The 13,284-nt window shown below is 40.8% G+C and overlaps 1 protein-coding gene across 2 annotated transcripts in view; it reads right to left on the bottom strand.

The window, feature by feature from the left end:
- The window catches only part of PIBF1 (progesterone immunomodulatory binding factor 1), a 332,641-nt gene that overhangs the window by 38,811 nt on the left and 280,546 nt on the right, over positions 1-13,284 (bottom strand). The gene's annotated exons all lie outside the window — the stretch shown is intronic.

The raw sequence follows: 13,284 nt of genomic DNA, 5'->3' as shown, positions 1-13,284 counted from the left end.
TCAATCAATCGTATTTACTGCTCTGTACCTAGCACGTGGGAGAGTAGAGTAAAACAGAGTCGGTTGACACGTTCTCTGCCTACAAAGAGTTTATGGTCCAGAGAGGGATACAGACATTAATATAAATGACAAATAATATGTACATCACTGCTGTGGGGCTGAGGGAGCGGTGAATAAAAGGTGAAAATCCAAGTGCGAGGGTGTCACAATAAGGGTGTGGGGGAAGAGGAAATGAGGGAAATGAAGTCAGGGAAGGCCTATTGGAGGAAGTTTGCTTTGAGGGTGTGGAGAGTGATCGTCTGTCGGATATGAAGAGGGAGGGTGTTCCAAGCCAGAGACAGGATCAATCAATCAATCAATCAATCGTATTTACTGAGCGCTTACTGTGTGCAGAGCACTGTACTAAGCGCTTGGGCAGTACAAGTTGGCAACATATAGAGACAGTCCCTACCCAACAGTGGGCTCACAGTCTAAAAGGGGGAGACAGAGAACAAAACCAAACATACTAACAAAATAAAATAAATAGAATAGATATGTAAAAGTAAAATAAATAAATAAACAAATAGAGTAATAAATATGTACAAACATATATACAGGTGCTGTGGGGAAGGGAAGGAGGTAAGATGGGGGATGAGAGATAGACGAGCTCGAGGTACGGTGAGTAGGTCGCCGTTAGCCTCTCCATCTCTTTGTGCTCCAAGTTCTCCCATATACTTAATTCCAACATAACCTTAGATCCAGATTCTTCATCCCCTCAGCCACAGCAACTGTGGGGGAATACGGGAAGAAACAATTCTCCTTCATCCCTTAGGAAGCGGGATTTCCATGGGCAGGGAATGGCCACGTGGCAGGAGGTGGCTACCATGGCTACTTTGGCAGAGATGGTCTCACAGACCTATCCCGCCTGCTTCTGCTTCTATTTTAAGCCACCTGGCTCCCCTGCCATTCTCCTCGAGCTATGAGGTTTAAAATAGAGTCACTATTTTAGTCTAAAGTCCTCGTTCATTCATTCAATTGTATGTATTGAGCGCTTACTGTGTGCAGTGCACTGTAGAGAAGCAGCGTGGCTCAGTGGAAAGAGCCCGGGCTTTGGAGTCAGAGGTCATGGGTTCAAATCCCTGCTCCGCCAATTGTCAGCTGTGTGACTTTGGGCAAGTCACTTATCTGTGCCTCAGTTCCCTCATCTGTAAAATGGGGATTAAGACTGTGCACGCCACATGGGACAACCTGATTACCTTGTAACCTCCCCAGCGCTTAGAACAGTGCTTTGCACATAGTAAGCACTTAATAAACACCATCATTAATTAATTACTAAGTGTCTGGGAAGTACAAATTGGCAACATATAGAGACGGTCTATACTCTATACTTGAACTAGTAGGCCTGGGCAAAGAATTTGGGAGAATGGTAGCAAAATTGCATTTGCTTCTTCCCAGAGTTGGACCTAACCATGGTGACATCTTTGAAAGCCCTCGTTTAAATAGTTCACCTGATTCCCTGGGTTCATTTTTAAGTGCCTGTTTATTTCTGGGACTTTAGTACACCAATTACTTCACTTAAAAAATTGAAGCTAACAGCTCCCTAAAGTCCCCCTTTGGTCAGTGCGGTCTTAATGGAGTAAAGTAGTAATAGTAGTACAAGTAGTAGTCACAACTTCTCTGTGCCTCAGTTACCACATCTGCAAAATGGGTTTATTAAGACTGTGAGCCCCATGTGGGACATAGACTGTATCCAACCTTATTATCTTGTATCTGCCCCAGAGGTTGGTACAATGCCAGAGCACCGTGGCTTACTGGAAAGAGCCCAGGCTTGGAAGTCAGAGATCATGGCTTCTGATTCCAGCTCCGACACTTATCAGCTGTGTGACTTAGGGCAAGTCACTTCCCTTCTCTGTGCCTCAGTTCCCTCATCTGTAAAATGGGGATGAAGACTGTGAGCCCCATGTGAGCCAACCTCATTACCTTGTACCTACCACAGCTCTTAGAACAGTGCTTGGCACGTAGTAAGCACTTAACAACTACCACCATCGTCATTTATTGAGCACCCAATTGGTTCAGTGCACTGTATTGGGCACTTGAGAGGTACAGAAAAAAGAATGGAGATGGTGCATGCCCACAAGGAGCTTACGCTCTAAAGTGGGAGACAAATATAAGGGGAGGAAGCCAGATTGTAATGGGCCAAGAGGAAGTCTGAAGAGAAATGAACCCAGCAGGTGTATACAACCTGCTGGAGAATTCTGAACAGGAATGGGAACAGGGAAATAGGATGCTAGCTAGCTGGACCAGGGATTTGTCTGATCTGATCTGATTAGTGTAGTGACTGGCAGATTGTAACCTTGATAAAGAGGACAGACATTATTTATTCATTCTTCAGTCGTACATTATTTACTCATTCTTCAGTCATATTTACTGAGCGCTTACTGTGTGCAGAGCACTGTACTAAGTGCTTGGGAAGTACAAATCGGCAACATACAGAGACAGTCCTTACCCCAACAACGGGCTCACAGTCTAGAAGGGGGAGACAGACAACAAAACAAAACAAGTAGACAGGTGTCAATACCATTATACACACACACACACACACACACACACACACGTATGTGTGTGTATATATATTTGTATTTAAATACATACATTATCTCCATGGCTTCAGGTTTGCTTGTGGGTAAGCAAGTGGGCTGTGTGTGTGTGACAAGACTACACAATTTTGAGGGACAGGAATTTCAAGGAAGTGAGAAGCAGTGTGGCCTAGTGGAAAGAGGGTAGGCCTGGATTCTAATCTCGGCTGTGCCACGTGGCTGCTTTGTGATCTTTCATCATTCATTCAATCGTATTTACTGAGCACTTACTATGCAGAGAACTGTACTAAGTGCTTGGGAAAGTATAATACATAATACAGCAAAAAAAAGAGACAATCCCTGCCCACAATGAGCTCACAGTCTAGAGTGGGGGTGCGGAGAGACAGACATCAATACAAATAAACAGAAATCAATATAAATAAATAAAATTACACAGATATACATAAGGGCTGTGAGGCGGGGAAAGGGGGAAAGAGAAAAGGGAGCAAGTCAGGGTGACGCAAAAGGGAGTGGGAGCTGAGGAAAACTGGGGCTTAGTCTGGGAAGGCCTCTTGGAGGAGATGTGCCTTGAGTAAGGCTTTGAATGGGGGGAGAGTAATTGTCTGGCAGATCTGAGGAGGGAGGGCGTTCCAAGCCAGAGGTAGGACGTGGGCCAGGGTTTGGCAAGATCAAGGCACAGTGACCTTGGGCAAGTCATTTACCTTCTCTGGGCCTCAGTCACCTCATCTGTAAAATATGAATTAACTCCCACTCCTCCTACTTAGACTGCAAGTCCTATGTGGGACAGGGATTGTTTTCAAACTGACTGACTTGTATCCACCCCAGTGCTTAGAACAGTGCTTGGCAAAGAGTAAGCACTTAACAAGTACCATTATTGTTTATAATAATAATAATGACAATAATACGACCCCTGTTGCTCTTCAAGATGGATGGATATGTATCATAAATGGCAATTTTAGCAGGGCTTTGAAAACGGAGAGTGTGTTATTAGAGAAGCAGCGTGGCTCAGTGGAGAGAGCATGGGCTTTGGGGTCAGAGGTCATGGGTTCAAATCCCGATTCCGCCAATTGCCATCTGTGTGACTCTGGGCAAGACACTTAACTTCTCTGTGCCTCACTTACCTCATCTGTAAAACGGGGATGAAGACTGTGAGCCCCCCGTGGGACAACCTGATCACCTTGTAACCCGCCCCCCCTCCTGCCCCCGGGCTTAGAAAAGTGCTTTGCACATAGTAAGCGCTTAATAAATGCTATCACTATTATTATCACTGTACTGGAAAAAAAACCTTGTTAGCACCCTTGGTAGGTGCAATGAAAACAAAGTGCTAAGAGACAGAGTGCAAAATGCAGTATAATTTCCCCTAGCAAATAATGTAGAGCTCATTACTACAATCCCGAGATGGACCAAAGCGGTATCGATATTTTTTTAAAGTGATAAAAAACACCATAAATATAGTTACCGCTATTTTCCTTCCTCTCCAACCCAACAGCTCCCACTCCGGTCATGCTGTAGCTGGACTACTGCATTAAGCCCCTTGCTGATCTCCTTGCTTCTAGCCTCTCCTTGCGCCAATCTATATCACACAGAGCTGTGATGATGATCTCTCGGAAGCATCGCTCGGCACTCATCTCTCCGCTCCTCGAATTACTCCAATGGCTTCTCGAGTCCCTCCTTATCAAGCAACAGCTCCTCACAACTGGCTTCACGGCTTCCAATAACTCAACCCGCCTTCCATATCTGCCTAGTCTCTTCATCTACTGTCCCCCGATCTGTCCTCTTCATTCCTCCCTGGCTAAGCTTCTAACTGTACCTCCCTATTGACACTCTGGCCTCTGTGCCCTCACTCACAATCTTCCCCTGGTTCAGGCCTCTCTTTTCCAGCCTAAATCCATCACCCGTCAGCCTCCACGTAGTCCAAAGCCCCCTAAAAGCCCACCTCCTTCAGCATGCCTTCCCCGACTACTTCCAAGCAACCCACAGGTCATATAAATCTACCGACCATCTGCCTGGCCTAGTGGATAAAGAACGGGCCTGTGAGTCAGAAGGATCTGTGTTCTAATCCTGATTCCGCCACTTGTCAGCTATGTGGCCTTGTGCATACAATTTTATTTAACCCATTGCCCCTCCCGGCTCCAAAGCAATTATATACATATCTGTAGTTTTATTTATTTGTATTGATTTTATTTATCGGTATTGATGTCTGCCTCCCTTACTCTAGATTGTGAGCTCATTTTGGGCAGGGAATGTCACTGTTTATTGTTGTATTGTACTATCTCAAGCGCTTAGTACAGTCTTTGCACACAGTAAGCACTTAATAAATGTGAATGAATGAATTTAACTTCGCTGAGCCTCAGTTAGCTCATTTGTAAAATGGGGACTTAACACTGTGAGCCCCATGTGGGACAGGGACTGTGTCCAACCTAATTGCTTCTATCCACCCCAGTGCTTAGTACAGTGCCTGGCACATAGTAAATGTTTCACAAATACCACAATTATTATTATTATTATTACCCATCAGTGCTTGGCATATAGTAAGCATCTAACAAATACCATCATTATGATACACGCTTTTTCAATTGTACATTCTCAATCCGTTATTTCATTTGTAAATTATTTTATGTTCATCTTCCTCGCTTGAGTGTACATTCCTTGTGGACAGGGAATGTGTCACTTGCTTATTTGGTATTTACCTAGTGCTTAGGGGAAAGCACTGCATCTACTGGAAGCTAATAAGTGCTATTTCTACTAGGGAAAGGAGGTCAATCATTGATAACACAGAGGCCACAGAAAAATCTATTGTTACCACAGACACTTTTCCAATCACTTGGAGCAATTACGTTACTTCAAAGAGGGGGAAAAAGGAGAAGAGTAGAATTCAAACTCTTAAAATTCAAACCCTCCTGCACATTTTCTGCAGTGTAGTTAAAATCCTTCACCAGGGTCCCAAACTCAAAAAGGCAATTAGCAGCAGTTAGTAGTCAAATCTCATACTGCTTTTGTGGGGGCCACCCAGCAAATTACCAATTCTCAAACTCTAACTGCTTTGAAGTTTCAATAATAATGCAAACTTTATTTGCATGCACAGAAGTGTATGGAACTTATAAGGTACTTATAGAGAAGCAGCGTGGCTCAGTGGAAAGAGCACGGGCTTTGGATTCAGAGCTCATGGGTTCAAATCCCGGCTCTGCCAATTGTCAGCTGTGTGACTTTGGGCAAGTCACTTAACTTCTCTGGGCCTCAGTTACCCCATCTGTAAAATGGGGATTAAGGCTGTGAGCCCCACGAGGGACAACCTGATCACCTTGTAACCTCCCCAGCGCTTAGAACAGTGCTTTGCAAATAGTAAGCACTTAATAAATGCTATTATTATTATTATAAGGTAGCAACAGGTAAACAGCAGAGTAGCACCCTGGAAGGAGAGGATAAAAAGAAGGAAAGGAAAGATAGGGAAAAGTAACAGAAAGGAAGAAGGAAGGGAAGAGGAGGGAAGAAGGAATGAAAGAAAGGATGAAGGAGTAAATTGGGGGAGATGAAAGGGAAGAGGAGGAGGAATAGGAAGGGAAACAGGAGAGAGAAAGGAGAAAGAAGAAGGAAGAGGGAAAGAGAGAAAAAGAAGGGAGGGAAGGGAAGAAAAAGGGAAGGGAAAAAGAGATGGAGGGAAGGGAGTAGGAGAGAAAGGAAAACAAAAGAAGAAAGAAGAGGAGAAAAAGGGAGGGAGTGATGGGGAAGAAAGAAGAAGGCAGTGTGGACTGCTGGAAAAAAACATATGTCTGAGACTCGGGAGTTCTCTACATTGTAAGCTCCTCAAGGGCAAGGATCATATTTACCAACAATGTTGTATTCTCCCAAGTGCTCAGTACAGTGCACTGCACACAGTAGGCACTCAAAAAATACCACTGATTGACTGATTGGAGGCCAGTCTACTATTTACCTCTGGCCAAGTCATTTTCCTCAGCTTCTAAATTTTGTGGAAAGAAAAGGCCTGTGTCAAATTTGAATATTTTGCATCTACCCCAAAATTTAGACAGTCTTTGAGCACCTAGTAAGCACTTAAGATAATTCTCAAATGACACCTACACAGTTTCTACAGATAACTAGTTAGCTGATACAAAGCATTATGCTCCAAGGCTATTATGTATTACAAATACGTAATAAATATGTAAACAAATTCTAGAAACTATGAAGAAATATACAAAGTTAAAATCACATATGTAACTACTAAAAAGAAACAGTGATGACAGAAAATGTGGAAGATTTTTGCTGAGACTGAAAAAAGTGAAGAATGAAGTCTGATTGGAATGTAACCAAAAAGAATGTAACCAATTCTGGTCCTTGAATTTTATTAACACAAATCCACGACAGTCATTTGGATACGGAAAGATATAAGAAAAGAACAAGAGTTATTCAATCGTGGCCACAAATCAGAATTGATAGACAGAAAATTGTGAGATCTTTTGAAAATCATATATCAACAGCATAATAGCAACCAATTCTTGTGAATCAGCAAATCAAGCGGTATTTGATTCATTCAATTGAGAGAAGCTTACACTTTGTTAATACTGTATTATTTTCCAAATATTGAAATGGCTGAGAAGCACTATATTGTCTGATTTGTACATTACTTTTTGTTTATTATTATATGATTTTTGAGAAATGATGATACCGAATAGCTAACATTTGCTCTAGCAAATGTAATCAGTCGGATAAGTCATACTGACCAAAATCTGATAGGTAAAGGTACACAATTCAGTAGCATAGAATTTACAAAATTCACATTGGAATGTTACTTCTTACATGTCAACTCATTTTTTGTGCAGGATATCTTATGTCAAATGTGTGTTAAAAAGAAATTTAAGTCAGGATAATTAAGAGAATACGTACTGGACAGTATTATATCACCTAATCCTTTCTTTGGCAATAATCAGTCACCCATGGAGCTATTTTGAGGGAAGAAAGTCAGAATTAAACTTCCAACCATGCTGGAAGTGAATCCAGTTAGGAAGTGGACTTCAATACAAACTGATAAGAAAATGGAAAGAAAATCGGTGGGTACGCAGCTGTTCTCATAGTTTAATGATAATGTTTTATTGCTTGTGGAAAATACCAGAGGATAAGTGGGTAACTGTGAGACCCCATGTGGGGCAGGGATTGTGTCCAACCTAATTAACTTGGACCTACCCCAGAGCTTAGAACTGTGTTTTACACATAGTGCTTAACAAGCACCATGAAGCAAAAACAAAACAAAACATGCAGAAATGGCACCAGCATTGTGTACAGCAAACACTTCCAACTCTTATTAGGTAAGATTAAAATTTTGGAACAGCCCAGAACAAGAGGATGAACAAAGCCATAATAACTGTTGCATTTATTAAGTGCTTACTATGTGCCAAGTACCGTACTATGTGCCAGAGTAGAAACACGATAATCAGATAGAACACAGTCCCTGCTCTGCATGGACTGTAGGAGGAGAACAGGTGTTGAATCACTTTTTACAGATGAGGTGATCGGAGGTACAGAGAAGTAAAGTGACTTGCCCAAAGCTACAGAGTGGCAGACAAGTGGCAGAGCCGGAATTAGCACCCAGGACTAGGATTCCACGCCTGTGCTTTAATAAATGCCATCATTATTATTATTATTTTTTCCACTGAGTCATGCTGACATGCTGGAGTTGGCTGAAAAACACGATACTGATACTGAGGTTGAGGAAAACAGGTAAAGGTAAGGAATTTAGAACGACTGCAGGAGATTGCACGGAAGACTAAATGAAAATTTTAAAATGCTTTAAATTGTATACTAATTGTGGACCATGAGATGTTATTTTTATAAAGGAAAGATGTTAGAATGGTCCCCCTTTAAAAGAGAAAGTTCCAGAGAAAACAGGAACAGGCATGAGAATCAGTTGAAAGAAATTATTATTTTATTTTAAAAACAAGAACTTACTTTGTGTCAATCACTGCCCTAAGCACTGGAGTAGACACAAATAAATCAGGGCCAGATATCCAGGTTTGCTACCATTTGCTTCTCTATTTGAACAACTCTTATACCTACTACTAATAACAATAATAACCAATTCTTTAAAGGTATAACAGACATTTATTGGATAATGATAATAATGATAACAGTAATAATAATGATTGTGGAATTTACTAACTGCTTACTATGTGTCAAGCACTGTATTAAATGCTGTCCCTGTCCCATATGGAGCTCACTGTCTAAGAAGGAGAGAACAGGTATCAAATCCCTATTTTGCAGATGAGGAAACTGAGGCATAGCAAGTTAACTGACTTGTCCAAGGTCACAGAGCAGGCAAATGGCAGAACCAGGACTAGAGCCCATGTCCTCTAACCCACTTCTCTATACCTGGGGTCATTGGGAAACACAAAATTCCAGCATAGTGGAGGATTAATAGGATTAGGATTAGAGAAGGAACATGGCCTAGTGGAAAGAAACCACTAGTATTGGGCATTTCCAATCGAATGAGCACATCATCTACTACTCTGCCCATGCTGAAAAGAGAAGAAATGGTATAACGGTAATTGTGACAAAGAAAATTGCTACGACAGTTATCGGATATAATGCTGTCAATGACTGATTGCTATCTGATAGATTCAGAGGAAAACCATTCAGTATGACAGTACTTCAGGTGTATTCCCCAACAACAGACACAGAGCAAGAAGAAATAGATAAGGGTTTACGATGAAGTTGAGAGAGAGACTGATAAAAGCTTCAAGCAAGATGTGTTGACTATCACTGGGGACTGGAATGCAAAAGTTGGTAATGGAATGGAAATGAAGGTTGTTGGAAAAAATGGCCTTGGAAATCCAAAGCAAGCCAGGGACTGACTGATTTCTGTGAATCAAATGATCTTTTTATTGCCAACACCTTCTTTATCTAACCTAAATGACGACTGTACACATGGACTTCACCAGATGGGATTATACAGAAATCAGATAGACTATATTATTTGCAGAAAGAGATGGAGGAGTTCTATTTTGGCAGCAAAAACATGGCCTGGAGCTGATTGTGGAACAGATCATGAGCTGTTAATGTGTAAACTCAGGCTAAAACTTAGAAAGATCAATCATGTCTTACAGCTGCCCAAATATGACCTGACAAATATTCCCCCAGTATTTAAAGATCATGTAAAAAAAAAAATAGATTCGAGGTGCTTAATCTCCTAGACAAGGGACCAGAGAAAATGTGGACAGAGATTAAAAATGTCATCAAGGAAGAAAGTGACAGAGTATTGCAAAAGGTCAGGAAGAAGAAAAAGCCAAAATGGATGTCAAACATAACTCTGGAAGTAGCCAAAAAAAGGAAGGAAGCAAAAATCAGCGGACAAAAGAACCTGGTTAAAGAACTGAACTGAGAATTCCAGCACTCTGCCAGGAAGGACAAACGAGAATATTGTAACGGTATATGTAAAGAAATGAAAGTCAATAAAACAAATGTGGGCAGACAAGATCACCATTTCAGAAGATTAAGGAAATTACGGGAACATTTCATCCTCGGATTGGCTTTGTCAAAAGCAAAGATGGACTGACTATAAGTGATACCAGTGGAATCAAACAGAGATGGAAAGAATACACACAGGAACTATACCAGAAAGATAGCAATATACAAGAAGTATATGAAAAAACTCCTTTTGAATTAGAGCTGCCATAATGCAAAGTGAAGTTGGATCAGCTTTACAATGTCTCGCCAAAAATAAGGCACCTGGCTTTGACAGGCTTCCTATTGAGGTGTTTCAGGCAGCTGGAGAGGAATCAGTTAAAGTCCTTACCAAATTATGTCTACAGGTATGGCTAACCACTCAATGGCCATCTGATTGGAAGAGATCATACAGATCATACAGAACCTGAATGACGCTGCTGCCCGGATCATCTTTGTGCAGAAATGCTCTGGGCATGTTACTCCCCTTCTCAAAAATTTCCAGTGGCTACCAGTCAACCTACACATCAGGCAAAAACTCCTCACTCTCGGCTTCAAGACTCTCCATCACCTCGCTTCCTCCTACCTCACCTCCCTTCATTCCTTCTCCAGCCCAGCCCGCACCTTCCGCTCCTCTGCCACTAACTTCCTCACCGTGCCTCGTTCTCGCCTGTCCTGCTGTCGACCCCCGGCCCACATCCTCCCCCTGGCCTGGAATGCCCTCCCTCCGCACATCCGACAAGCTAGCTCTCTTCCTCCCTTCAAAGCCCTACTGAGAGCTCACCTCCTCCAGGAGGCCTTCCCAGACTGAGCCTCCTCCTTTCTCTCCCCCTTCCCATCCCCCCTGCCCTACCTCTTTCCCCTCCCCACAGCACCTGTATATATGTTTGTACAGATTACTCTATTTATTTTACTTGTACATGTTTACTATTCTATTTATTTTGTTAATGATGTACATCTAGCTTTACTTCTATTTATTCTGATAAATTGGCACCTGTCCACATGTTTTGTTGTCTGTCTCCTCCTTCTAGACTGTGAGCCCGTTGTTGGGTAGGGACTGTCTTTATATGTTGCCAACTTGTACTTCCCAAGCGCTTAGTACACAGTACTTAGTGCACACAGTAAGCGCTCAATAAATACAATTGAATGAATGAATGAGTGACAAACAGAAGGCTATAATATGAACAGAATATGCAGAAGCAGATTGGTTTCCCATTAGTAGGAGTGTAAGATAGGGATGTATCTTATCGCCTTATCTGTTCATCCTTTACACAGAATACCTAATGAGAGAAGCCGGACTGGATGAAGACGAACAGGGAGTAAAGATTGGAGGAAGGAATATAAACAACCTTCATTAGGCTGATGATACAACCCTACTAGCAGAAAGTGAAGAAGATTTGAAGGGCTTATAATTGAAAGTTAAGGAACAGAGCAAAAAGATGGGCCTATATTTGAATGTCAAGAAAACAAAGATCATGACAACCGGAAGTTTTAACACATTTGTAGGGGATGGAGAGAAGACTGAAATGTTGACAGTTTTTCTCTCCTGGGATCGATAATCAATAAGAAAGGAACTAGTAGCCAAGAAATATGCCAAAGATTAATGTTAGGAAGACTTGCTATGAAGAGCGTGGGAAAAGTCATGAAACGTGCTGATGTAACAAACACCACAAAAATACAAATTGTCAACTCTGTGGTGTTTCCAGTGACAATATTTGGAACTGAAAGCTGGATAGTGAAAAAAACAGGATAGAAAGAACTTCGATTCTTTTGAAATGTGGTGTTGGAGAAGCCTTTTGCGAATACCATGGACTGCCCAAAAAGACAAACAAATGGATTTTGGAGCAAATTAAACCCAACTGGTCCTTGGAAGGTCAAATGACTCGACTTAGATTAGCATATTTTGGACACATAATCAGGAGGACTAATTCTCTGGGGAAGACACTGATGCTAGGAAAAGTCCACGCAGAAAGTGGAAGAGGCAGACCAGCTGCTAGACGGATACAGACCATAACAACGATAACAGAAGAACTCTTAGAAAGGTTGCGGAGTATGGCAGAGGACAGGATGCTCTGGAGAAAGTATACACACGGAGTCGCTATGAATCTAAAATTACTCGACGGCACTTAATAATAAAAACATTTACTTATGTATATGTACAAATATAAACATTAAGCTATAATAAGTAATAAATCTACATTGCATTTTATATTTGGACCAATAATTGCTAGTTGTAAACTGCTTTTTGGAGCAAGAAACTGGATATAGGCAAAATCTATGTTTTTCAAATATTACGAGAAGATTTTATTAAAAAATAGAATCCCCTTTCTCCATCTTAAAGTACCAATCTATTAAAAATTGGGAAATTGTTTTTTCTAAATCTTAAAAATGTATGTGAATACAATTCACATTGATATGGTCTGAAATGTCAAGGAAAAAATATATTCATAGTTAGTTTGAATTTCACCATCTGGTCAATATTTTCAGGGTGAGAATTTGTTGCTGAATTCTACCTTCCAAGTGCTTAGTACAGTGCTCTGGACACAGTAAGCCCTCAATAAATACAAATGAATGAACACACACACATATATATACACACATATCCATATAATAATGATGGCTTTTGTTAATATATATATGCACGCAGACATATATTTATAGAAACATAATATAGATACAAATATACAGTATCACACACTGCCTGTATATGCTTCTGGAAACAATCACTTCTAATATTTTCTATTACCCTTTTTTCCCCTCAAACAAAAACTTCATCATCACATCCCTTCTAAATTAAAAGAATTACAAACTCCATTTTTTCTTCTATTTCACTCTTTGGGGTTTCTTTGTCACGTCTCCAACTATTATATTCAATTGTATTATTTTAAGATTATTACCTAGCAATGTCTTAACTTTTTTCACTTAGTATTTCATCAGAGATTGGTCCTATATATGTGGCAGATAAGAAAACTACAAAATCTCATTTATAATTTCTCTTACAAAGCTAATCTAAAAAAATTGTCGGTGTACAACAAAGTAATGTAAATGATCTTTTGATAGTGTCACTTATAACCACTCCTCCCCCATTAAACCTGATCTGGGGAAAGGAAAAATGTGGCTGAAATGTTAAGGATGATATTTTGAGGACAGTAAACTTAAAATGAATGAAATTTCTTGATGATATTCTTGGTTCGAATAACTCCTATCAGTGGGCTTATGGTTTTCTTTACGTGGAAAGAGCGTGCCTTGGTCATTTAATATTAACTATTTGTATAGA

Source organism: Tachyglossus aculeatus, chromosome 2, assembly GCF_015852505.1.
Source record: "Tachyglossus aculeatus isolate mTacAcu1 chromosome 2, mTacAcu1.pri, whole genome shotgun sequence".
NCBI classification, from domain to species: domain Eukaryota; kingdom Metazoa; phylum Chordata; class Mammalia; order Monotremata; family Tachyglossidae; genus Tachyglossus; species Tachyglossus aculeatus.
This window is presented reverse-complemented; position numbering and strand designations above follow the sequence as displayed.